The sequence below is a fragment of the Rhinopithecus bieti genome, unplaced genomic scaffold (assembly GCF_001698545.2).
Source record: "Rhinopithecus bieti isolate Rb0 unplaced genomic scaffold, ASM169854v2 scaffold_65, whole genome shotgun sequence".
In the NCBI taxonomy this organism is placed as follows: Eukaryota; Metazoa; Chordata; class Mammalia; order Primates; family Cercopithecidae; genus Rhinopithecus; species Rhinopithecus bieti.
In genome coordinates this window covers 3,574,756-3,602,328 of record NW_016803344.1, presented here as the reverse complement: position 1 = coordinate 3,602,328, position 27,573 = coordinate 3,574,756, and the positions used below count along the sequence as shown (strand labels likewise).

Genomic DNA, 27,573 nt, shown 5'->3' with positions numbered 1-27,573 from the left:
AAAAAAAAAAAAGAAAAGAAAAGTACTGTATGCACACATGTGCAATTGTGCTTTAAAAGAAAAAAATGGCTATGCACCAAGCAGTTTATGGTGGTAATCTCTAGAATACAGGGGTTACAGGTGTTTCTTGTTGTGTTTATCTACATTTTTAAATTTTTAGTAATGCCCCTCTCCTTATATATTGGGAGGAAAAATTAGCAATAGCTCAATTCTTAGTATGTATGTATGGTTAGTAAACTCAGGACAGAAAATAGGGCAAAACAACTAAAATGCTAAACATGGACAAATACAAGAAAAAAACTTTTAAGTCTTCAGAAATAACTTTGCATTTGAAAATATCTAATCTGATTAACATAATCTCTGATTTGTTTTCCTTTTATGAATAAAATCTAAAATGTTTTTCTTTTAATTCCACATTTGGTAATCATCATTTTTGTCTTTCCAGATAATGTTAGATATTGACATTTCCGTGCCCCTGCTATTGTAAAACTGAGTAAAACAATAAAAGAGATTCAAGATTATCAGCTGGACAAAACCCACTTTGATTCTGTAATAAGACAAGGGGGCAGATGCTAGAAATGCTAAAAGCAAATGCATTAACAGCACCCTCTAGTGTTATAAAATCTAACTGGCACTTGGTAGAAGTAGGAAATCTAAATGTAGTCTTTATAAAAACCTCTTTTGGAAAATTTCAAACATAAAGAAAAGTAGACAAAATGAAAACACATATTCATTTCATATTCAATTTGTTTCCAATTACTGACTGTTCTTATTATTGTAGCAACTTTATATTTCATTAAGAGGTATCAGAGGCAACCAAGTGTCTCCATGGGCCCTTCTCTGCCATTCGATTAGTAATTCAACTAATAAAATCCTTGGTTTTAAGTTGGGGCACACAACCAACTGAATTAATTAAGGCAACATTTCCCAGCCTCCCTTGCAGCTAGATGCAGCCAACCTTAGCCAACAGATATGGGTGAAAGTAAGCATGACCTCCCCTCTCCCTTCCCTCTTCTTACTGGCTGCAGGAACCACCTTGGACTATGTAAAAGAATCAACACTCTAAGAAGCCAAGCATGATGGCTTATGCCTATATTCCCAGCATTTTGGGGGGCTTGAGTCAGGAGGATCACTTGAGGATAGGAGTTTGAAACCATCCAGGACAACATAGCAAGACCCCCATCTGTGCAAAAAAAAAAAAAAAATTTTTTTGTTTAATTACCTGGGCATGGTGAGGTGTGCCTGTTATCCCAGCTACTCAGTAGGGTGAGGCAGGAGGATGGCTTGAACCTAGGAGTTCAATGTTCAGTGAACTATGATCACGACACTGCACTCAAGCCTGGATGACAGAGCAAGACACTATCTCTAAAAGTTAATTTTAAAAATAAAAATCAATACTCTAGAAATTTTAAAGCGGGGGACAGACTATGTGAGGAAAACACTTTGATTGTGTCATCCCAGCATGTTACAGCAGCTAAAACTATATCCCCCCCCCCCAAAAAAAAAAAAACCCAACAGGCCTGTGCAGTGGCTCACGCCTGTAATCCCAGCACTTCAGGAGGCCAAGGCGGGCAGATCACTTGAGGTCAGGAGTTCAAGACCAGCCTGGCCAACATGATGAAACCCCATTTCTACTAAAAATACAAAAATTAGCCAAGCATGGTGGTGGGCACCTGTAATCCCAGCTACTCGAGAGGCTGAGGCAGGAGAATCCCTTGAAACCAGAAGGCAGAAGTTGCAGTGAGCCGAGATCATGCCATTGCACTCCAGCCTAAGCAACAGAGCGAGACACTATCTCAAAAAAAAAAAAAAAGAATAAAGAAACCTGACATTCAGGCTGGGCACAGTGGCTCATGCCCTTAATCCCAGCACTTGGGGAGGCTGAGATGGGCAGACCATTCGAACCCAGAAGTTCGAGACCAGCATGGGCAACACAGTGAAACCACCTCTCCACTAAAAATACAAACATTAGCCAAGCGTGGTGATGTACACCTGTAATCTCAGCTACTTGGGAGGCTGAGGCACGATAATCGCTTGAACCCGGGAGGAAGAGGTTGCAGCCAGCCGAGATCGTGCCACTGCACTCCAGCCTGGGCGGCAGAAAGAGACTCTGTCTCAATTAAAATAAAAAAAAAAAAAAGAAAGAAACCTGACACTCAGGCCTGGTGCGGTGGCTCATGCCTGTAATCCCAGCACTCTGGGAGGCCATAGCGGACGGATCACTTGAGGTCAGGAGTTCCAGACCAGCCTCCAGCAGGGTGAAACCCATCTCTACTAAAAAATACAAAAATGGCCGGGCGCAGTGGCTCAAGCCTGTAATCCCAGCACTTTGGGAGGCCGAGACGGGCGGATCACAAGGTCAGGAGATCGAGACCATCCTGGCTGACACAGTGAAACCCCGTCTCTACTAAAAAAACACAAAAAACTAGCCGGGCGAGGTGGTGGGAGCCTGTAGTCCCAGCTACTCGGGAGGCTGAGGCAGGAGAATGGCGTAAATCCGGGAGGCGGAGCTTGCAGTGAGCTGAGATCTGGCCACTGCACTCCAGCCTGGGCGACAGAGTGAGATTCCGCCTCAAAAAGAAAAAAAAAAAAAGTTAGCTGGGCATGGTGGCGTGTGCCTGTAATCTCAGCTACTAGGGAGGCTGAGGCAGGAGAATCTCTTGAACCTGGGAGGCAGAGGTTGCAGTGAGCCAATATCAGGCCATTGCACTCCAGCCTGAGCAACAGAGTGAGACTCCATCTCAAACAAAAAAAAGAAACCTGACATTCAAGAAAAAAAAATTGTATATTATGTCCATTCTAAGAATAAGAATTCTGACATTAAAAAAAAAAAAATACAAAATCTGCAAAGAGCACTAGTAAGACATCACATTTGGAACAACCCTAGTTTCCAAATTTTTCAAAGGAAATACAAGATCAGTACATATTCTTAACCTGGGGAGTATGGTGGCAGAATAGAGGGTTGAAGTTATTTTTCTTCAGAGGAACTAAATAGCAGGTTCATGGTAAAAGCTAAGCATCTGGGTGAAAGGAATAAATTCATTGTTCACCTTGACTATCGAAAACGTATTAAATTGGCTTCTTTGGCAGATACTTAAAGCCTGGCCACTCAACCATAATCTCAAGGCATGATTCAGAATGTGTGCTGACAAGCACATACCACAATTCCAGCAATGAAGCAAAAACACTTCATCCAACTCTCAAAGCAAATCCACTGTGAAGACTGCCTGCACCCTTCCAGCTCAAGACTCACATACATTACAGTGTATCCTAGTTAGCAGGCTGCAGTAGAAGGGTTAGTGGTGAAGCATCACTGCACTGGCATCTGTACCCCTCACTGGATACCATGCATGGTGCTGTATGTGTAGGAAAGTCATTAACCAGTGAGCCGAAAATGCCTCTGTAAAGTAAGATTGCTGCCCTACTCCTGTAGTTTCTGCACTTCTGTTTTTAGTAGTGGAACGAGTATCCTCAAACTAAATCTTACTCAAAGCCTGGAGGGGAGGGGGAGAAATCACACCAGTAGGTGGATTAAAATGGAGGTTTAACATTCTTCACTATAAAGTTTTAATACACATTTTCCAGAAATAAAACAGTTCAACTAGTAAATGAAAAACTCCATGTATTTCTCAGCAAGAAAATACATTTATCTAATTTTCTAGCAGTAGCTGCAAATATTTACTTTTTTTTTTTTTTTGAAACCGGGTTATAAGACTGGCTAATTTTGTATTTTGGTAAAGACAAGGTTTCACCAAGATGCCAAGGCTGGTCTCAAACTCCTGGGCTCAAGAAATCCACCTGCGTTAGCCTCCCAAATTGCTGGGATGCCTGGCCGAGTAGCTGCAAATGTTATGCTGTACTATACCATCTCTTCACTATTTGGTTACCCTAACACAATGCTCTGATTCTGAATTAAAGAGAAAGAAAAAAAGATCATCCAAGAGCAAGAAGGGCAAAATTTAATTACTTTAAATAACTTTAAAATATAATCTGATTTTTAAATTTCATTCTTTGGATTAAAAAGCTGTATGAAAGGGCCAGGCGTGATGGCTCACACCTGTAATCCCAGCACTTTGGGAGGCCAAGGCAGGCAGATCACCTGAGATCGGGAGTNAAATGAAAAACTCCATGTATTTCTCAGCAAGAAAATACATTTATCTAATTTTCTAGCAGTAGCTGCAAATATTTACTTTTTTTTTTTTTTTGAAACCGGGTTATAAGACTGGCTAATTTTTGTATTTTTGGTAAAGACAAGGTTTCACCAAGATGCCAAGGCTGGTCTCAAACTCCTGGGCTCAAGAAATCCACCTGCGTTAGCCTCCCAAATTGCTGGGATGCCTGGCCGAGTAGCTGCAAATGTTATGCTGTACTATACCATCTCTTCACTATTTGGTCACCCTAACACAATGCTCTGATTCTGAATTAAAGAGAAAGAAAAAAAGATCATCCAAGAGCAAGAAGGGCAAAATTTAATTACTTTAAATAACTTTAAAATATAATCTGATTTTAAATTTCATTCTTTGGATTAAAAGCTGTATGAAAGGGCCAGGCGTGATGGCTCACACCTGTAATCCCAGCACTTTGGGAGGCCAAGGCAGGCAGATCACCTGAGATCGGGAGTTCAAGACCAGTCTGACCAACATGGAGAAACCCCATCTCTACTAAAATACAAAAGAAAAAAAAAAAAAAATAGCACATGCCTGTAATCCCAGCTACTCAGGAGGCTGAGGCAGAAGAATCACCTGAACCCAGGAGGCAGAGGTTGCGGTGAGCCAAGATTGTGCCATTGCACTCTAGCCTGGGCGAGGGAAACTCCGTCTCAAAAAAAAAAACAAAAAAACAAAAAAACATGGTGTATGACATACCTATTAAAACGGTTAGAACAAAAAAAGACAAGTTACTGGAACCCTCATACTCTTGAGTGGGTATGCAAAATGGTACGACTACTTTGGAAAACCATTTGGTCATTTCTTATTAAGTTAAACATATGTTTCCATAAGACCCAGCAATACTACTCCTGGGTATCTATGGCTGAATGAAACCTTATGTTCAGATAAGAACATGTACATAAATGTCAATAATGGTTTTATTTTTTATTTTTATTTATTTATTTTGAGACAAGGTCTCACTCTGCTACCCAGGCTGGAGTGCCATCACTCTCACTGAGTACAATCATGGCTCACTACAGCCTCAACCTCTTGGGCTCAAGTGATTCCCCCCACCTCAGCCTCCCAAGTAGGTGGGACTACAGGTGTGTGCTACCACACCTGGCTAATTTTTGTAATTTTTGTAGAGACAAGGTTTCATCATGTTGCCCAGGCTATTGCCTGGGCTCAAGCGAACCTCCCACCTTGGCCTCTGGATCACTGGGATTATAGGCATGAGCCACCATATCAGCTATTTTTATTTTTAGACACAGGGTCTCACTCTGTCACATAGGCAGGATTACAGTGACAGGCTCATAGCTCATTGCAGCATCAAACTCCCGACCTCAAGCAATCCACCCGCCTCAGTCTCCTAAGTAGAGAGAACTACAGATGTGTACTGCCATACTCAGCTAATTTTTTTTTACTGTCATTGTTTTTGTAGAGATGAGGTCTTGCTATGTTGCCCAGGCTGGTCTCAAACTCCTGAGCTCAAGTGATCCTCCCACCTCAGCCTCCCAAACTGCTGGGATTACAACTGTGAGCTACCATACCTGACCTCTAGTGGCTTTATTTATACTAGCCAAAACCTGGAAACAACATTCACCTTGAACTAGTAAACATCAACTAGTGAATATCCACAAACCACATAGCATATCTCTATTAAAACACAATTATCATTCCACATTCATCAGATAAGTCTAGAATAAGAGTTTAGTAATATGAAGTATTGGCAAGACTGTGAATAAACAGGAATTCCTCTATCATGTTGCCAGAGAAGAAAATTGGTTCAAATACTTGGGAGAACCACTGGTAATATTTAGTTGGTTGAAAATGTGTATGCACTATGATCCAGCAAGGCCAGTTAGCATACTCCATCCTCGAGAAACCCACCCAGGTGAGGACAATCATTCTGTTCATTATGCTATGTCAAGATGAGAATATCTAAGTAAGTTATGCTACATTTAATCAATGAAATAAAATACTGCAGTTAAAATAAACGAACTCTAGCTACTTGTACCAACATTTGGGAACATTTTCCAGAGTGATTAAGTAGGTGGTAGTACACACACACTCACACACTAAATAGATCTACTATCCAGCTTTGTCCCCCAGGCTGGAGTGAGGTGGCATGATCTCGACTCACTGCAACCTCCACCTCCCAGGTTCAAGCAAGTCTCCCTACAAGTGCGTGTCATCACTCCCGGCTAATTTTTTGTATTTTTAGTAGAGACGGGGTTTCACCTTGTGAGCCAGGATGGTCTCGATCTCCTGACCTCGTGATCTGCCCGTCTTGGCCTCCCGAAGTGCTGGGATTACAGGTGTGAGCCACCACACTTGATCTATCTATTTTTTTAATTACAAATAAGTTTGACGCCCTCTTTACCTCCAGCCCCCAGAGTAGGGCCTATTTAAAGCAAGCTTGTCCAGTCCTTGGCCTAGGACAGCTGTGAATGCAGTCCAACACAAATTCATAACTTTCTTAAAACATTTGAGATTTTATGCGATTTTTTTAAGCTCATCAGCTATCATTAGTGATAGTGTATTTTATGTGTGGCCCAGGGAAGCCAAAAGATTGGACACCCTTGATCTAAAGTGTTTTTATTTCACGTAAGGACAGGCCACCGAGGACATGATTGAGATTCCAGCCCTGACTGTGCCATTGATGAGTTCTATTTTGGGGATGATTTAACCCCCTCCAAGTGTCATATCACTTCTAAAATACTGTCTTTTATGAAAACACAAACATATCCCCCTCAGCCAGAGAATCTCTATGCCACAGGGAGTGAAAAGCAGTTCTCATGTAACCTTGATAGGAAAACTTGTAGAATTTGTTCGGACAGTTCCACACAGACCATCTCCAGTGATTGCCTCATAGCCTCTGTGGGTAGAGATGTATGCAGACAGTTGCCCTTACGCAAGGCAGCATGAGGTGAGAGGAGGGCAGGAAGTTGGGGGAGTGCTTACCTGATCACTTGTTTTCTTAATGAACTAAGAAGCAGAGGTCATGGCTGAGAGTAGAAATGCTGGGTATCTGATTGGACAGAAGTAGCTATGGAAGAAGAAAATGACGAGAAAATGATATTATTTAAAAAAAAAAAAATCAAAGTCCAGCTGAGCCCAGAACTCATAATGTGAAATAGAGAAAGTCACCTTGCTGTCTGGTTTCTCTCCAGCAGAGTTCAACCAGCCCAAAACAAAAAAAAAAACAAACAAAACAGAATAGTAGGACCAGGGCCTGAGGGAGCTTGACAAGTTCTGGAGGCACCTCAGAGAGGGAGGAGACCATTTAGTAAGATGGCAGCCACGTAATTTCCTGTGGCGTCCGTAGCAGGTAAAAAGGACTGGGGAAGCAGGAGGAAGCTAGAGAGCACCACAGAGCTGGAGCACCAGGACCAATGAAGGGGAGAAATGAGAGCTAGGACAGGGTGTGTAGACACACTCCCAGCTCAGGATCCCAAAGTGCTGTCTGGGAGATGACTGGGCCTGGGAGAGCTGATATAAACTGGAAGTAAAACTCCCTGCAAAAGGTAAAGGGACAGTGAGATCTCATGACCGGATGAGCCAGCGACTGAGAGATGATGCTAGAAGACACAGTGGAAAGAAATGTGGCAGGCCAGAAGCCAACATTCAAGGGGCATAAAGAAAGGTCAAGAAGTTGCTAGATGGCCTGGCGCAGTGGTTCACACCTGAATCCCAGCACTTTGGGAGGCCCAGACGGGCGGATCACGAGGTCAGGAGATCGAGACCATCCTGGCTAACAAGGTGAAACCCCGTCTCTACTAAAAATACAAAATTAGGCAGGTGTGGTGGCACGCACCTGAAATCCCAGCTACTCGGGGGCACTGAGGCAGGAGAATCGCTTACAACCAGGGAGGCGGAGGTTGCAAGTGAGCCGAGATCACACCCCTGCACTCCAGCCTGGATGACAGAGCAAGACTCTCTCAAAAAAAGTTGCCAGATGATGGCAAAGAGGAAAAAGGCTTCAAAACTAACAAAAGTAGTTGAATTAAGGCTGAAGGACACAGCCTGCTTGCTATTCCCTCTACCTGGAAATACTGCAACACCTGGAGAATATAAATATCAATTCCTCAGCAAATCCTTTCCACACCCCTCAAAATCCAAATCACTCACTGCACTCTTTGCTATTCTCCCAAAGCAAGGAGCACAATTCATGTCAAATGTTCTTCGTTATCCAAAGCTATGCTTTTCTCAAGTTCATGAAGCCAGGGATCCACGTTTTCTGGGTCTATCCAGTTCCCAAATGGTGATCAGCAGAAGATAAGTGGAGGGTATATACCTAAAAATGTATCCAGCAAGCCACCAGGACAGGAAAACAGGTGCTCTGGCACGCTGCCTTCAGTACCCCTTAGTCACAGCCACACACACTTAAAAGTAGTCTGCATGGCTCTAAGAATTCCTAAGGCTGCCATAACTCCTTTACTATGATTCTCTGTTGCCAGCAGGAATATGACCATATGTAAGCTTTCTTATTGAAAAATGTAAAAAAATCTGGCCAGGCGCGGTAGCTCATGCTTATATAATTCCAGCACTTTGGGAGGCCAAGGTAGGTGGATCACTTGAGGCCAGGAGTTCAAGACCAACCTGGCCAGCATGGTGAAATCTCATCTCTACTAAAAATACAAAAATTAGCCAGGCATGATGGCACATACCTGTAGCCTCAGCTACTCCTGAGGCTGAGGCACCAGAATCACTTGAACCCAGGAGGCGGAGGTTGCAGTGAGCCGAGATAGTGCCACTGCACTCCAGCCTGGGTGACACAGTAAGACTCTGTCTCAAAAAAAAAAAGCAAAAAATCAAAAAGGCAAAAATAAAATGTACCATTTATAATTTACACAACAAATTATAAATTTACTAATAATTTTTAACATTCCTTTAGCATGCAAGCGCTTTGGATATACTGCTAGTGGAGTAATAATTACCCTAACTTTTTTATTTTTTTTGAGATAGGGTCTCACTCTATTGCTCAAGCTGGAGTGCAGTGGCACAATCATGACTCACTGCAGCCTTGACCTCCCTGGGCTCAGGTGATCCTCCCGCCTCAGCCTCCCAAGTAGCTTGGATTGCAGGCACACGCTAATTTTTCTATTTTTTGTAGAGCTGGGGTCTTGCCATGTTGCCCTGGCTGGTATTGGAACTCCCGGGCTCAAGCAATCCGACCACATCAACCTCCAAAAGTGCTGGGATAATAGGCGTGAGCCACTGCACCCAGCCATAACATTTTTAGATGGTAATTTAACATCACCAAAGGCTCTAAAAATACACATAGCCTTTGACCTAACAATTTTACTCTTAAGAAATTTATCCTAGCAAAATAATTAAAACAGGCTTAAATTTTTCATTTTGTGAGTGTTCATTAAAATAATGCTTAGAGTAATCCAAAATCAGACGGGAAAATATTAATGCCTAAAATAGAGGACTGGTTGGTACAACTGTGGGCACATTCTTACATGAGCATATTTCAGAGATTAAAACATGGGTGACTGACATGGCAACGTATGGAGTGCATTATTAAACTGAGAAAAAGGCAGGTTTACAAAACAAACCTGATAATCCCATTTCAGTGTGTGCACACATGCAGAAAACAAAGGGACACCAAACAATTAGCCAGGTGTGGTAGCACATTCCTGCAGTCCCAGCTACTCAGGAGGCTGAGGCAGGAGGATCCCCTGCACCCTGGAGGTAGAGTTGCAGTGAGCCAAGATCGCACCACTGCACCCCAGCCTGGGTGACGAGAGCAAGATTCTGTCTCAAATTAAAAAAAAAGAAGAAGAAGAAGAAGACAAGAAAAAAAGGAAGGAAGAAAAGAGTAGAAGAGAAGGGAAAAGAAGAGAAAAAAAGAAAGGAAAATACCAAAATAGTAAATTATTATCTCAGATGATGGAATTATATGCGGTTTTTTTCCCTTATTTTTCTACAGCGTACATATGTCACTTTCATAATTCTTAAAAGCCTGAGCCATTATCTAAGGACAACACTGAAATAAATATACGGGTAAGACAAACTAGAAGAGAAATTCTGACAGTCAACAGCAGTGCTAAGAAAAAACACCCTATTGATACAGTCAGTGTGCTCCTGGAGAGAGTGCTGGGAGGGTTAGAGTTTCTGGTAACCAGGAGGCTAAATTTCTCATTCCTAAGGGCATGCTGATGGCACCTGAGTAACTTAGAAAACCAAAGGTGTGGTCAAAAGGTAAGCGGTCTTCATATTCGGTAAACCTACTGTGTTCAGGGAGTCCTGATTTTCCTTAAATCCTTTTTATTCTTGGATCTCAACTCTTTCAAGGGTTATTTTTATCTAATATTAGTTATCATACTTCTTCACATTTCCTAGATCTTCTTTATTTGAAAAAGAAATGAGACTCATTCATTGCAACCAAACTTTAATTTGTCAAAATTACACACTGGCTGGACCCAGTGGCTCACATTTGTAATCCCAGTACTTTGGGAGGCCAAGGCAGGCATATCGCTTGAGCCCAGAAGTTCGAGATCAGCCTGGGTAACATAGCAAAACCCCGTTTCTACAAAAAATTAGCCAGGTGTGGTGGTGCGTGCTTGTAGTCCCAGCTACTAGGAAAGCTGAAGAGGAAGCATCAACCTTGGCTGGGCGCGGTGGCTCAGGCCTGTAATCCCAGCACTTTGGGAGGCCAAGGCAGGCAGATCACTTGAGGTCAGGAGTTGCAGACCGGTGTGGCCAACATAGAAAAACACCGTCTTTACTAAGAATACAAAAATTAGCTGGGCGTGGTGGCATGCGCCTGTAATTCCAGCTACTCAGGAGGCTGGGGCAGGAGAATTGCTTGAACCCGGGAGGCAGAGGTTAAAGTGACCCAAGACTGCCACTGCACTACACCCTGGGTGACTGAGTGAGACTCCATCTCAATGAGCGATAATCATACTACCACACTCCAGCCTGGATAACAGAGGGAGACCCTGTCTCAAAAAGAAATTAAAAAAAGAATGATAAGCTATGGAACATATTTGTGATTCTTGGGTAAAAAAGAAAAATATACCTATAGACTGAGGTAGGGGCGGCAGGGGAGATCAATTTACTTGTTGAACTGGTTCATATGCATTTTCCAGGCAACTGAAAATCTAAATTTGAAAGGAAAAAAGGTGAGGAAGGGGAAGCTTTAGTAGCATTGTTCAAGTGTGAGTATGTATTACTACATAGTCTCTGAAATAGAAGGGGCTTACATGATGAAATACTGAAAACTCCAAGAGCTTGGAAGTTGAAAACATACTGCTCAGTGGTAAATAAAGCAATGTGGGTTTTAAACTGTGCTATCCAATGTGCGAGCCACCAGCCCCAGGTGGCTACTGAGCACCTCAAACGTGTTGGTCCAACTGGTGTGTGCTATGAATGTAACATATACAATAGACTTTAAAGGGTTGCCATGAAAATAAAAAAGAATGTAAATAACTCATTAATAATTTTATATTGATTGCACTGAATTGTTTTCAATGTATCAGCTTATAAAATATATTACTAAAATTAATTGTTCTTGTTTTCCTTTAACGTAGCTACCTCAAAATTACATATGTGACTTCCATTATAATGGTATTAGGTACTGCTAGTCTAAAAAATGTGGATACCAGGGAAAGAGAAAACACTATTTCAGAGCACACAACCAGGGTAATCATGATAAGACCACATCCTATGAATGTGTAAACTTTTGATAGTTTGATTTTACACACACAACCACACACACACACACACACAGAGACATGGCCATCTTTATCCAAACATCAAAGCCAACCCTATCATTAATATCCTGCACAGTCAGCTGGGTAGATGACATGATGGGGAGCAGGTGTCATAACCTAATTTTCCACACACAGAACTGAGACGAGGGAAGAAGGCAGATATAAAAGAGACCAAAGCAGAAATCCAGAAGCAGAAATCTTGTGCTAACGAGAAGCGCAAGACGAAAGGTCAGAAGAGCTGGAGGCAGAGGCTCTTTGAGGGAAGCCCAGAACCAGTACAAGAAATCTAAGTAAAACACAGGGCCCATCCAAAGGTAAACACTACTCAAATCCAGAAAGGCTTTATTGCTATTGATCTGCAAGTTCCAGTTTACGGCAAACCTAAAACAAAACAATATGTGTATTTAAAAAGGATTATCGTTAGAAGTTATGGGACAAATTTATTGATTTTTTTTTTAAATACCATACAGAAAAATCAGCAAACAACTTAGACAATTTATAAACATCTGGTCTTAATCCAACACTAACATGTTGATTTTTCAAAATAACCAGTTGAAAAGGCCAGACTTGTTCTAATTTGCTTGGAATCTCTTTCATAGTAACTATTACACAACTGTTCCATCTTCCTTCCTTACCTTCTTATGTAAGCTCTGTAATCACCATCAGTGTTTACATAGGTTTGTGAAACCACCCAATTTCTCCAGTAAATATTTAATTATCTTGTTGCTACTGATCAAACCATAAGCAACGCAGCATTTTTATACAACATGTCTGGTAATGAGAAAGTGAGACACTGACGTCAACAGCACAAAGACTCTAAACCAAAAATATCAGGATTTCCCGATACAAGGCTTCTTGGAAATCAGGCACCAATAAAATAGAAAATTCTCTTCACTGCTCAAAACTTTTGATCCAGTTTATATCTGAGTCCTGCAGCATCTGTGGTGGTTCTAGCAAATGCTAAAATACCCTTCGACCAGAACCAGGCAGCCAGTCTGCAGGCTTCAGGCACCAAGCAAAGTGGGTGTTCTCAGCTATGAAAGCCAGGCACTAAACGGTCATCTGTATGATATTAACGACGAAAATGAAAGGTATGAGCAAACCTCCTCTTTTCTCAGTTTAGTAAGAGCGTAACATTTCAGGATCTGTACTGATCATCTCAAGGCAAATGGAATGACACCAACCATCCAACTAGATCCCTGACTGCCCTTGGTGGGCTGGAGCAAGGAGATGGAGACACATTATGCTGAGGCTCTTTCCCACCTGATGGTACAGCCCAGACACCTAGCAAATTAGAGAAAACACATACAACCATCAAACTGGGCAGGAGAGCTCAGGGACATTGGAACTCCAGGCTGGAAGTTGTCAGAAATGACTTTTACGAAGTGAGATTAGGGTCAGCCTTGAAAGATGGCAGGAATCCCGAGACAGATGCCACCAGGGAGGTCCAGAGATAGGTGGCAAATGATGGGCTTTTGGCGCTGAACACAACAGCCTAACCCCAGCACCTGGAGGTCAGAGGGCAGGGAAGCAAAGGAAGAAAAACCTTTGTGGAGTCAAAGTAGCCTTGAAAGGCAAACATCAACACAGAACGGCTTCATGCAACATGAGTTTCTGGGCAAGCAAGGAGAGCAGTCGTCCACCACAGGATAATGGGGATCAAAATGGAGATCAAGAAGCTATTGTGTTAATCCAAGGAAAAGGACCTTGGCGATGAAAGTGCCAATGAGAAAAAAGGATGAACTAAGGGAGTGATTTCAAAGAAAGACCTGGAATTAAAGGTGACCGCTAAGAAAAGAGCCAGGTGTCCTCTTCCTTCAGAAATAAGTAAATAGGCTTGACAAGGTAAATCATTAAAAATGTCGGGATGTATATTTTTCTTTTCTTTTCTTTTTTTTTTTTTTGTTTGTTTAATTGTTTGTTTGTTTGTTTGTTTGTTTGTTTAATTTTTTGAGACTGAGTCCGGCTCTGTCATCCAGGCTGGAGTGTAGTGGCACGATCTCGGCTCACTGCAACCTCTGCCTCCCGAGTTCATGCAATTCTCCTGCCTCAGCCTCCAGATTAGCTAGCAATACAGGTGTGCACCACCATGCCCGGCTAATTTTTGTATTTTTAGTAGATATGGGGTTTCACCAGCCATGTTGGCCAGGCTGGTCTTGAACTCCTGACCTCGTGATCTGCCCGCCTTGGCCTCCCAAAGTGCTGGGATTACAGGTGTAAGCCACTATGCCCAGCCTTGTTTTGTTTTTAGTAGTAAGTAGAGACTTCTTTATTAGAAGTGTTTTTTTGGTTTTTTGTTGTTGTTTTGTTTTGAGACAGAGTTTCCCTCTTTTTACCCAGGCTGGAGTATAATGGCGCAATCTCAGCTCACTGCAATCTCCTGCCTCCCAGGTTCAAGCAATTCTCCGAACTCAGCCTCCCAAGTAACTGGGATTACAGGTATGCGCCACCATGCCCGGCTAAGTTTTTGTACTTTAGACAGGGTTTCTCCATGTTGTACAGGCTGGTCTCGAACTCCGGACCTCAGGTGATCTGCCCACCTCAGCTTCCCAAAGTGCTGGGATTACAGATGTAAGCCAAAACGCCCAGCCTTTATTAGAAGTCTTAAAAAATTTTTTAAAAGGAATGATCCTCTCTAGGTATCTGTAAAAGTTCTTATAAGTGTACACAGAAAGTAAATTTTACTGCACAGAAAATTTTTTAAAATAATACTGACATAACATTTTACATCCACCATACTGAATAAATTTAGTTTTAACAAGTCAATGTATCTGACAGCATCCTTTTTTTTTTTTTTATTGAGGCAGGGTCTCACTCTGCCATCCCGGCTAGAGTGCGCTGGCACAATCAGAGCTCACTAAATCCTTGAACTCCTGGGCTCAAGTGATCCTCCTGTTTCAGTCTCCAGAGTAGCTGGGACTATAGGCGGGCACCACCACACCCAGAAGCAGAGTATCTGAAAGAATGTATCAGCAGATGTGAAATACTTGCGGCTTTTCTGCAGGATAATTTATCAATATATATCAAATTTTTAAAAGGTCATGCACTGTGCCCATCACTATTACCGCTAAGATGTTTTCCCCAAGCAGAAATCTGATTGCAGTATTGCTTATAATAGCACAAAATTAAAAATACTCAAAATGTTCACCAAGCTTTGGGGATAAGGGAAACAGCAGAAGGAGGAAAAAAAGAATGCTCCTTAGTAACGTACATGTGGTTAGTCTCATTAATTAAACTGCAGAGAATGCTTGAAAAGGGGCAAGGAAACAATTCTTAAATCTCTTTCCACTCCAGGGTCCTCATGTATAAACCTCATGGAGGGCCCCAAGAGCAGGAGGTATTCAACAAATTTTTGCTGTTGTGTTGATAAAGTCAAAAGCATGAAAGAAAACTGAAAATATCTACCTCCTACTTTGTAATTAATATAAGTGGCAAGACTGTGCCTGTTTATTTTCTAGTTTAATCTACTTACGTTGAATTTGGCCTAAAGAAGTCCATTACCTTATCATTAGCATTAACCTAACAATTCATTACTCCAAAGGCTGTGCATTTAGACTGTTCTCGACATGTAAAAAACGTACAAAGGTAAGGTCAAGTACAAAACGGTTCTAATGCTACAGAGTTGCCAGCCCAATTCTACCACAAAGCATAACTAGCCAGGCATGGTGGCTCACGCCTATATCCCCAGCACTTTGGGGGGCAGAGGCAGGAGCGTCACTTGAGCCCAGGAGTTAGAAACCAGCCTAGATAACATAGTGAGACCCCATCGCTACAAAAAAAAAATTTTTTTTAAATTAGCCAGGTACTGTGGCTCATGTCTGTAGTCCCAGCTACTTGGGAAGCTGAGGTAGAAGGATCACATAAGCCCAGCAGGCCAAGGCTGCCATGAGCCACGATCGTGCCACTGCACTCCAGCCTGAGTGACACAGCAAGACCATGTTTCAGAAAAAGTAAGAAAAGAAAAGGAAACACAACCAGAGGTTGTGTTTTACACGCACCTAAGTGATGTGGTGTAGACCTGTCCATATGCTTTCCATTACAAGTCGCTGAGTTACATTTGCTTATGCGCCAAGGTCCAAGTTCAAAGCCGTATGGGAAGTCCCCGTTAGTGGAGTCAAGACCTAGCTGGAGAAAAGCAAATGGTAAACTTAAAATAGTAACAAACCTAGCAGGAGGCACTCTGCATGAATGGAGTCTATTTTTCACCCAGTCATGTTCAATCCTAGAATGTGCTCTATTACTGCTTCTTCATTTTTATGGACTGCCTCCGAGACCCCAGCCTATCCCTAGGCAGGGTCACAAACTGCACCTTCAGTTCTTTAAAAATCCACTCTCCAGCCAAGCTCGGTGGCTCACGCCTGCACTCTCAGCACTTTGGGAAGCCGAGGCAGGTGGATCACGAGGTCAGGAGATCGAGACCATCCTGGCTAACACAGGGAAATCCCGTCTCTACTAAAAATACAAAAAATTAGCCGGGCGTGGTGGCGGGTGCCTATAGTCCCAGCTACTCAGGAGGCTGAGACAGGAGAATGGCGTGAACCCGGGAGGCAGAGCTTGCAGTGAGCCAAGATGGTGCCACTGCACTCCAGCCTGGGCGACAGAGCGAGACTCTGTCTAAAAAAAAAAAAATCCACTCTCCATTTCTACAAAGTATTTTGAAAGATAGTATTTTAGAACACCTATAAAAAAACAATTTTTAGCCAGGCACAATGGCTCATACCTGTAATCCCAGCACTTTGGTAGGCCAAGGCAGGTAGGTCACTTAAGCCCAGGCGTTCGAGACCAGCCTGAGCAACAGGGTGGTCTCTACAAAACACACACACACACACACACACACACACACACACACACACTAGCCAGGTATGGTGTCGCGCACCTGTAATCCCAGCTACTCAGGAGAGTGAAAGGTGGAGGATCACCTGAGCCCAGGAGATTGAGGTTGAAGTGAGCTGTGATTGTGCAACTGCACTCCAGCTTGGCTGACAGAGTGAGACTCTGTCTCAAATAAATAAACAAATAAATAGCAATTTGGGGCCAGGCAGTTATTCACAACTGTAGGGAGGCTGGGATGGGAGGATCACTTGAGGCCAGGAGTTCAAGACCAGCCTGGGCAACATAGTGAAACCTCATCTCTAAAACAAAAAAGAAAAAAAAAACAATCTCGTCGCAGTGGCACACACCTGTAGTCGCAGCTACTCGGGAGGCTGAGGCAGGAGGATTCCTTGAGCCCAGGAGGTCAAGGCTGCAGTGAGCTGTGACTGTGCCACTGCAGTCCGCAGTCCTACTTGGGCAACAGAGCAACACCCCATCTCAAAACAAAAGCAAAAAAAGTGATTTGCTCTCAGTTGGGATTTCTTCATTGATAATTTTTAAATTCCATATTCCCCAGCACACGGCCTTTGATTTAACAAAAAAGAAATTAAGTCACCTTCTTTTAAAGCCTCTTAAAAATGGATTAGCACATGGGGAGGATGTTTCTCAAAAAGCCGGTCACATTCTATTTCTTAAACGGGATATCAGCAGGTACACAGATGTTCCTTTTACTATTTGTTAAATGGCTATGTTTTATCCACTCTTGCATCTGGGCAATGTTCCACAATAAAGGGAACCCAGAGCCTGACTCAGTGGCTGTCTTGGGAACAGTCATCACAGCCCCATCCATGAGCCTGGCCCTCCCTTGTGAAAAATGTGCAAGGCAACCAACAGTTTGGCCAAATTTTCACTGGAAAATCCTTACGTTGAGACATCAACTTTTACCATTTGTTCTTGGACAAGTTAGCATCAACAATCACCAAGGGCCCCAAGTTAAATAGCACACAAATGCCATCGAACTGGTCCCAGTCCAGTCTTCAATGAACCACTAATGAGTCTTTTTTTTTTTTTTTTTAATTTGGAAACTAAACACTGGTCTTTTGCTGTTTAGGAAAAAATACTCCCTTTAAATTATTAGAAAGTGAATGAAAAAACTGAGGTCCTTCCCTTTCTGAAACATTTTGCATGCAAGGAAAACAAAAAGTAATTTATTTCTTGAAATAGAATCTCCATTCCATAAATCTATCTTAAGCTATGTGGGGTTTTTTGGGGAGTTTTTTGGGGTTTTTTGTTGTTGCCGTTTTAAATGAGACAGAGTCTCGATCTATCACCTAGGCTGGAGGGCAGGGGCGCAATCTTGGCTCACTGCAACCTCCACTCTCGGGTTTAAGAGATTCTCTTGCCTCAGACTCCAGAATAGCTGGGATTACAGGTGGCCGCCACCACGCCTGGCTAATTTTTTGTATTTTTAGTAGAGACACGGTTTCACCATGTTGGCCAGGCTGGTCTTGAACCCAACTCAGGTGATCCACCCACCTCGGCCTCCCAAAGTGCTGAGATTACAGGCACGAGCCACTATGCCAAGCCTTAAGCTATGTTTATCAGAAATTTGCGATGTCAGAAGGGAGGTACAAAGGTGACATCCATCAATGTCTAGTCAAGAGGAATAATGAAAAAACATGAAAAAAAAACAGAAGAGATACTTTAAAAGAATGGCTTACTTTCAGTTAAACTGTAATAACAAATACAGTTCCTTGAAAAATACAGGTTGTACAATATGTGTGGTTATGATTTCACTTCTATTAAAAGGATAATTACATAGTATGCATTTGTGTACACAGAACAGGGCTGGCAAGGATACAGATCAAACTGCTTTGAAGTGGTGGGGTGGACATAAGAAAAGATCGTGTGACTTTCTCAATTTACTAAATACGAGTCTGACAAGCTAGAATTATTTTTCAACATATGTATGCTTCTTTTGCAAATCCTTTAAAAAACTATTAATTAAAAACGGCTCCATGAGGGCAAAGTGCAAATTAACAGAATGTCATTTTTAGCTACAAATCATTGGAAAATTCTGAATGGGGAAGCGAAAGTACTATGACTCCTTAAAGACATGTTTTTGGAGAGTATTTTTCTAAGCTGAGTGGCAAGATGGCTGGAAGGATTTGACTTACACAGAACAAGTATTGAGACCAAACCACAGAACTGGGTCAGAGGTTCTAATACTGGGAACATGTAAATAGATTTTTGAGAAAGGAATCTCTGAGGAAGGAGCTAAGCAGAAGAAATCACAATACAAACAAAAACAAGACTGAGCTATCAGTGAGCATCCTTGAACTTCTGGCAGAGCACTCTGCTGAAAGCACCTCCCATTTGCAGGCCTCCACCGCACTCTGTTCTTTGCATGCAAGGCTACAGGGCTGAGATCAAAGCCCGAGTGCTGTGGCAGGTCAGAGGAAACATCACTTGGGACACATTGACGGCCACATGACTTTCCCCCATCAAGGCCCACTGAACTCTCAAAAATCTGTTCACAGTGCTTCTGTTGCTTCTTAATGAGGATGTGCAAAAGTACATACTACATGCTGTGGTTTCCAGACACTGACTTCATACAGAAAACATTCAACAAAAAACTGGGGAGGAAATAATACAGAATTGCCATCTGTGTATCTTACTATGTTATTTAACATCTACCACTGACTCACCATCATTTCCTTAAAAAGGGATGTTAACTCTTGAAAAGCAGGAAGGAGAGAATGCCAGGGCCAGTATCATAACAGGCCAGAACCTTTGAGCAGCCAAATCATTATATCAATTCAGTAGATGCCAAAAAGGCTGACAAAACACTTCCTCCTGATTTAAAAAGCAAAAACCAAATATCTTCAATGCAAATTAAAAGATACTTCCTGAATATGACAAATATCTTCTGAAAACAAGGGCAAACTCAAAACACATTTTGTTTTTTAAGTTTATTTTTAATTCCTTATACTATCATTCCCAATGTTTGTATTTTTTCAAGGACTTACAAAAGCAGCACATGTATGCACTTGAAAATCTTGATGAAACAGGCAATTTTAGGGGGAAAACTAATTTTTTCAGTGTTTTGTTTTGTTTTGAGATAGAGTCTCACTCTGTCGCCCAGGCTGGAGTGCAGTGGCGTGATCTCAGCTCACTGCAACCTCCACCTCCAGGGCTCAAGTGATTCTCCCGCCTCAGCCTACCAAGTAGCTGGGATTACAGGTGCCCACCATCACACCTGGCTAATTTTTGTATTTTTAGTAAAGATGTGGTTTCATCATGTTGACCAGGCTGGTCTCCAACTCCTGACCTCAAGTGATCCACCCGCCTCAGTCTCCCAAAGTGCTGGATTACAGGTGTGAGTCACCACGCCTGGCCAAAAACTATTTTTTTGAAAACCTGAACAAGTAACAATAAATGGAGAAAATTACAAAAGCAAATTACTCTTCTCCAAAAGGTGCTAGGCCCAGACAAATTCTTAGTTATTTCCCAGCCTTCCTTGTAAGAAATGGGAAATGAAAAAGCTTCCCAATTCTTTCTGGGAAAGCAGACAAACTGACAAAGCACAAGGGAAGAAAACTACGTATTTCTTCATTGGTGCAGTGGTAAGAAAAAAAGAAAAAGAAAGAATACGATGTTAACCTCACTTGCCATTCCTAGATTCTTTTTTTTTTTTGAGACAGTTTCACTCTGTTGCCCAGGCTGGAATGCAGTGGTGCCATCTTGGCTCACTGCAAACTCCACCTCCCAGACTCAAGCCAATCTCCTGCCTCAGCCTCCCAAGTAGCTGGGACTACGTGCATGCACCACCATACCCGACTAATGTTTGTATTTTTAGTAGTGACAGGGCTTCACCATGTTGGCCAGGCTGGTCTCAAACTCCTGACCTCAGGTGATCTGCCCATGTTGGCCTTCCAAAATGCTGGGATTACAGGCGTGAGCCACCGTGCCCGGCCAGGGAGGGACTTTCTAGCACAAAAGTAATAGGGCATGGTGGCAGGCGCCTGTAATCCCAGCTACTTGGGAGGCTGAGGCAAGAGAATCGCTTGAACCCAGGATGCAGAGGTTGCAGTAAGCCGAGATCACGCCATTGCACTCCAGCCTGGGGACAAGAGCAAGACTTCATCCCAAAAGAAAAGAAAGTCCCTCCCCATTCCAAAATCAGAGAAATATTCACCATCATTTTCAGCTAGATGTTTTTGGTCAAAATAATTTTAAAATGTTTAATATCCACCTCCTTTAAAATGTATATCCAGGCTGGGTGCGGTGGCTCATGCCTGTAATCCCAGCACTTCAGGAGGCCGAGGCAGGTGGATCATGAGGTCAAGAGATCAAGACTATCCTGGCCAACATGGTGAAAGCCTGTCTCTACTAAAAATACAAAAAGTAGCCAGGCAGGGTGGCGCACGCCTGCCTGTAGTCCCAGCTACTCGGGAGGCTGAGGCAGGAGAATCGCTTGAACCAGGGGGGCAGAGGTTGCAGTGAGCCGAGATCACACCACCGCACTTCAGCCTGGGTGGCTTAGCGAAGCTCCATCTCAAAAAAAATAACAAAAATGCATATCCAATAAAATCATTGTTCTAGAAAAGTAACTAGATGAATATAATTGTATACACTTCAATTGTAGGACAAGTAGAATCCACTATGTAAGGACTACATGAATAAATTGCGATAGTAAAACACTGTATGATAAAATACTACAGGGCCATTCTGCAGTACTCTATCATGACACAGGGAAATAGTTATGATCTATTACAAAGTGGGGTGAAAAAAGGCAGAACATCTCTCTCTTTATGAACATGACTTCTTCAGCAAGACAGGCATTCTGGGACACTTACTACAATATTAACTGGATCCTCCCAGGGTTTCAGATGCAGGTGGTATCCTATTTCTTTTTGCTTTTCTACTTTACCCATTATTAATGAACACGTGTTATATTTTTATTTATTTTCTTAATAAAGACAAGATCTCAGGCTGGGCGCAGTGGCTCACTCTTGTAATCCCAGCACTTTGGGAGGTTGAGGTGGGTGGATCACGAGGTCAGGAGTTCAACACCAGCCTGGCCAACAAGGTGAAACCCTCCCACCCCGACCCTACTAAAAAACTACAAAAATTAGCTGGGCATGGTGGCATGCACCTGTAGTCCCAGCTACTAGGAAGGTTGAGGCAGGAGAATCACTTGAAAGGGGAGGCAGAGGCTGCAGTGAGCTGAGACTGCACCACTGTGAAGAGCTGAGACTCATGTCTCAAAAAAAAAAAAAAAAAACTGGCCGGGCGCGGTGGCTCAAGCCTGTAATCCCAAGGCACATTTGGGAGGCCGAGACGGCGAATCACGAACGGTCAGGGAGATCGAGGACACATCCTGGCTTATGGTGAAACCCCGTCTCTACTAAAAATACCAAAAAACTAGGCGGGCGACGAGGCGGGCGCCTGTAGTCCCAGACTACTCGGTGTAGGCTGAGACAGGAGAATGGGGCGTGAACCTGGGAGGCGGAGCTTGCAGTGAGCTGAGAGCCGCGCCCTGGACTCCAGCCTGGGTGGCAGAGCGAGACTCCGTCTCAAAAAAAAAAAAAAAGAGAGAGAGAGAGAGAGAGACGAGATCTCATCATGCTGCCCAGGCTGGTCTCGAACTCCTGAGCTCACGTGATCCTCCTGCCTCAGCTTCCCTAAGTGCTAGGATTACAGGTGTGAGCTACCATACCTGGCCTATTTGTGATTTTTTTTTTTTTTTTTTTTTTTGAGACAGAGTCTCGCTCTGTGACCCAGGCTGGAGTGCAGTGGTGCAATCTCGGCTCACTGCAAGCTCCGCCTCCCGGGTTCACGCCATTCTCCTGCCTCAGCCTCCCGAGTAGCTGGGATTACAGGCGCCCGCCATCTCGCCCGGCTAGTTTTTTGTATTTTTTTTTTAGTAGAGACAGGGTTTCACGGTTGTAGACCAGGATGGTCTCGATCTCCTGACCTCGTGATCCACCCGTCTCGGCCTCCCAAAGTGCTGGGATTACAGGCTTGAGCCACTGCGCCCGGCCCTATTTGTGATTTTTTAAAAGCTCAAAACTCATAAATATATATGCAAGACAAGTCATTAAAAATAGTTTTGCTCAATGCCTAAGTTGTACTTATCATCAAAAAAGTAAAGATACTGGCAGTGGTTCACACTGTATAATCTCAGCACTTTAGGAGGCTGAGGCAAGAGGATCGCTTGAGCCAAGAAGTTCAAGACCAGCCTGGGCAACATAACAAGGGTCTCTACAAAAACAAACAAAAAAATTAAAGACACCTTTCCTTACTCCCATATTATAAATGGGATAATAAACTTCTGATTCAAGAAAAATAGGGGCTTTGTCCATCCTCCTAATTACATGAAGATCTAAGGAGTAATGCCCCAATTTACATTCCTGGCAAAATGACAAACTTAAAAAAACACTCCCATGGCAGCTATCGGTGCTAATAAGTCAAGCTTGGTTAACATAAATGGTTCTATTTTTCCCTTTATAAACTGTGCCTTTGCGTGTGAACAAGCATTGTTGACCTTCAACTAAGCTGAAAAGCCTATTTTATGTCTGTTAGCCCCAAAACTTTCTAAACCTCTGCAAAATGTCTAGGAGTGATCACGATTAGATAATAACCAGATTAAAGTAACTAGAGGTCAGAATTGTGAACTCAAAACGAGGACGACCTAGAAATGGCTAAGCCTGGGCAGGCTGCTTCTCCCCAGCACCCTGCCGAAAGACAGTGCTCAATGAAGGGGGTGGAAAGAATGAATACAAGGTGCTTAGAAATCCTGCAACCCGGCTCACCACTGGCAATGGAAGGCACAGAGGGGAAAGAGAGTCTTACACCCAGTTGGAGGCAGCCCCAGAACCAGAACCCATACTGGTCTCATTTCTCCTAGGGACGGTTAAAGGGAAAATGTCAGGATATGCACACAGGGCATGTGTAGTACCTATTCTGAGCTGTGCTGAGCCAGATGCTATGAAGCTACACACATTAAGCCACCCTCCACAACCTCAAGGAGCCAACAAGACTAGCAAGCCCCTAAAACCTAGCTAGGACAAGTGCTTCCCGAGAGCTGGAATACAAAGAGATGCCGATTTTTAAACAAGAGGCCTACAGGACAAAATTAGAAAGAGTTATTTAAGGCTATTATCTAAGTATAATGCAAAAGTCTCCAATTTAATACTACTGGATCAAAACTAAGAAATTACTGCAAAGGGCTGGGCGCGGGAGCTCACGTCTGTAATCTCAGTACTTTGGGAGGCTGAGGCAGGCGATCACGAAATCAGGAGTTTGAGACCAGCCTGGCCAACATGGCAAAATCCTGTCTCTACTAAAAACACAAAAATTAGCTGAGCTTGGTGGCGTGTACCTGTAATCCCAGCTACTCAGGAGGCTGAGGCAGGAGAATCGCTTGAACCCGGGAGGCGGAGGTTACGGTGAACCGAGATCACACCACTGCACTCCAGCCTGGGCAACGGGGCGAGACTCTATCTCAAAAAAAAAAAAGAAAGAAATTAACACAAAAGAGCACCATCAACCCAAAGGACATTATGTGTACCCAAAGGGTCTAAACACCAAAAGCGCCCAAACTTAAGGTTCACATTTACTGAGACAATGGGGCCAGCATGGTGGCTCATACCTATAATCCCAACATTTTGGGAAGCCCTGGCAGGAAGATGACTTTGGACCAAGAGTTCAAGACCAGCCTAGACAACATAGAAAGATCCTGTCTCTACAAAAAAGATGTCTAAATATATGAAAAATATTAAAATATAGAGACAATAATATTGGAAAGTCTTCAATTCCAAATTTTACTTTTCTTTTAAATTCAAAGGTGGCAGCTGATTGTTCCAAGCGTTATTTTAGTAGACAAGCAAATAAGAAATCTATAAAATACTTTAAACAAAATCATGTTCTGACGGATTTTATTCATCTTCAAGAAAATGTTTCCTTTGAAACTTTAAAGTTTGAAAATGAGACTTCTAATTTGAAAATTAAATAAAGAAAAAGATCTGCAAATAAGACTTAGTTCTCCAATACATCACAAAATTACCAGGCAAATGGGGAAAATATGTATAATATTTATCAAAGTGTTCATGTCCTTGATATAAAAATAACTGCTATAAATCACCAGGAAAGAGAGACAGATAGATACAAGACTGGAAAAACTGACAAAAAACACAGTAAGCCAAACAAAATATAAATAACCAAAAGAATCATTAAAAAGTGCTCAAACTCACTAGGTATCAAAGAAAAGCAAAATAAACATGGTGATTCCATCCTTCACTCAAATTGGCATAAAAAAGAAAAAATGTTTTATTATGGCAATACTTCCCAGTGTGTTAACCTGAATGCAGGAGGTCTCTGGCATGTATGTTACGTATGTGTTAAAGTCTTAGAAATGCAAACGATATCCCTTCCAACAACTTAGTCTAAAGAAATACTCAGGAAAATGCACACAGATTTAGGTACAATGCTTTTCACCACTGTATTATGTCCACCACAGCAGAAAATGGCTCATAAGCTAAATACCTAATAGAAGGATGTGTCAAATAAAACATGATGTATTCAGCACAAATGAGCTGTGAATAACCATGTGTTTTTTTTGGTTTTTTTGTTGTTTTTTTTTTTGAGACGGAGTCTTGCTCTGTCGCCCAGGCTGGAGTGCACTGGCCGGATCTCGGCTCACTGCAAGCTCCGCCTCCCGGGTTTACGCCATTCTCCTGCCTCAGCCTCCCGAGTAGCTGGGACTACAGGCACCAGCCACCTCGCCCGGCTAGCTTTTGTATTTTTTAGTAGAGACGGGGTTTCACCGTGTTAGCCATGATGGTCTCGAACTCCTGACCTCGTGATCCGCCCGTCTCGGCCTCCCAAAGTGCTGGGATTACAGGCTTGAGCCACCGCGCCCGGCCTGAATAACCATGTTTTAAAGGACTATTTAGTTACATGTCTAAGATACATTGCTCAGTAAAAAACAGGCTTAAATACCCTCCGCATAATCTCTACTTTGAAAAAAATAGTTATATATATTGTATATTTGCACATTTTACTTTCTTTTTTTCTTTTCTTTTTTTGAGATAGGGTCTTACTCTGTGGCCCAGGCTAGAGTGCAATGGCACAATCCTGGCTCACTGCAACGTCCGCCACCTGGTTCAAGTGATTCTCCTGTCTGAGTTTCCCAAATAGCTGGGATTACAGGTAGCTGCCACCACGCCCAGCTAATTTTCGTATTTTTAGTAGAGATGGGGTTTCACCATGTTGGCCAGGCTGGTCTTGAACTCCCGACCTCAGGTGAACCGCCCACCTCGGCCTCCCAAAGTGCTGGGATTACAAGTGTGAGCCACTACACCCAGCCACATTTTACTTTCAAATATAACCAGATAAAAGAATATTCAGGCCAGGCGCGGTGGCTCAAGCCTGTAATCCCAGCACTTTGGGAGNAAAAAAAAAAAAAAAAAAAAAAAAAAGAATATTCAATGAGTAAAATAAGCTACTTTATATATAAGCATTCCACCACAATCCTAATATTCCTTAATCTCTCTAGGACAGGACACCAATCCAGATATTTTTCCACTAATTCTGACCTTAATTCTGACCAATAGCTTCATATACATCAACAGTAATTCTAACCAATAGATTTAGTGGTGTCTATATGACAATTCCTAAAATAGCTGTGAATTTCCCACATATTATTCTCAATCCATTTCCTACCGCAAAAAGGCAGACACGAAAATTCCTGAGAAATGACAGATGATCTCCAAACATTCTGCTCTGTCTTTGCTCTCTACATAGACCAGGGACAACCCTACACACCCACGGGCAAGTCAACAGCATAATGATTCAATTTCTCAGGAGAACTGCATCACAGGTCGTATTACATTAAGAGAAAGTGCACAAACAGACCTAATACATTTGTCATCAAATTGACACATAAGGACCTATAAGTTAGCAACATGCACATTTCCATCCCATTCAGTCGACTATGAAAAGGCTTTAAAAGCAGTATAAATATCTGAATTTTAGTTTATTTATAGCAATGGTGCTCAGCTCTGGCTGTACCCTGGAATCACCGGGAAGTGCTCGGGCTGAATTTCTCATCAACTGCATCCCGGTCTCATGGATGTGTCCAGCATCCATAGTTTTTTAAAGTTTCCCAGGTGACCGCAATTTACTGTCAAGGTTGAGGACCACTGACATGAAGCATATTTTTCAAACAATAGATAATGAACGGTCCATGAGACACAGTGAGTACTCAAATCAGTGGCTGGGGTTGGCAATTTCTTTCCTTCTTTCCTTCCATGTCCTTCCATTTCCTTCTCCTTCCTTCCTTCCATTTCTTTCTCCTTCCTTCCTTCCATTTCCTTCTCCTTCCTTCCTTTTCTCTCTTTCTTTTTCTTTCAGATGGAATCTCGCTCTGTTACCCAGGCTGGAGTACAGTGGCGAGATCTCGGCTCACCGCAACCTCCACCTCCCAGGTTCAAGCGACTCTCCTGCCTCAGCCTCCCGAGTAGCTGGGACCAGAGGCGCATGCCACCATGCCCAGCTAATTTTTTGTATTTTTAGTGGAGACAGGGTTTCACCGTGATAGCCAGGATGGGCTCAATCTCCTGACCTCGTGATCCGCCCGCCTCAGCCTCCCAAAGTGCTGGGATTACAGGCATGAGCCACTGCACCCGGCCTCTTTTCTTTTTTGAGACACAGTCTTGCTCTGTCACCCAGGCTGGAGTGCAGTGGCATAACCTCAGCTCACTGCAGCCTCCACCTCCTGGGTTCAAGCCATTCTCTTGCCTCAGTCTCCCCAGTAGCTGGGATTACAGGCATGCATCACCATGCCAAGCTAATTTTGTATTTTAGTAGAGATGGGGTTTCAC

General features: G+C 42.8%; 1 protein-coding gene across 6 annotated transcripts in view; it reads right to left on the bottom strand.

Annotated features, from left to right (window-relative positions):
• Nucleotides 1-24,093, bottom strand: part of SLC23A2 (solute carrier family 23 member 2) — a 133,066-nt gene extending 108,973 nt beyond the window's left edge. For 2 of the 6 annotated variants that reach the window (XM_017877962.1, XM_017878011.1), the window contains exons 1-2: nt 24,072-24,093; nt 15,871-15,997 (exon numbers count right to left, since the gene is read on the bottom strand). The gene's annotated coding sequence lies outside the window, so the exon portion shown is untranslated. Of the gene's footprint in view, nt 1-7,112; nt 7,198-15,870; nt 15,998-16,748; nt 16,772-24,071 lie in introns of those variants that run through there. The other 4 variants (XM_017877979.1, XM_017877986.1, XM_017877971.1 and 1 more) reach the window with 4 other exon arrangements.
• Between the last annotated feature and the right edge of the window lie 3,480 nt (nt 24,094-27,573).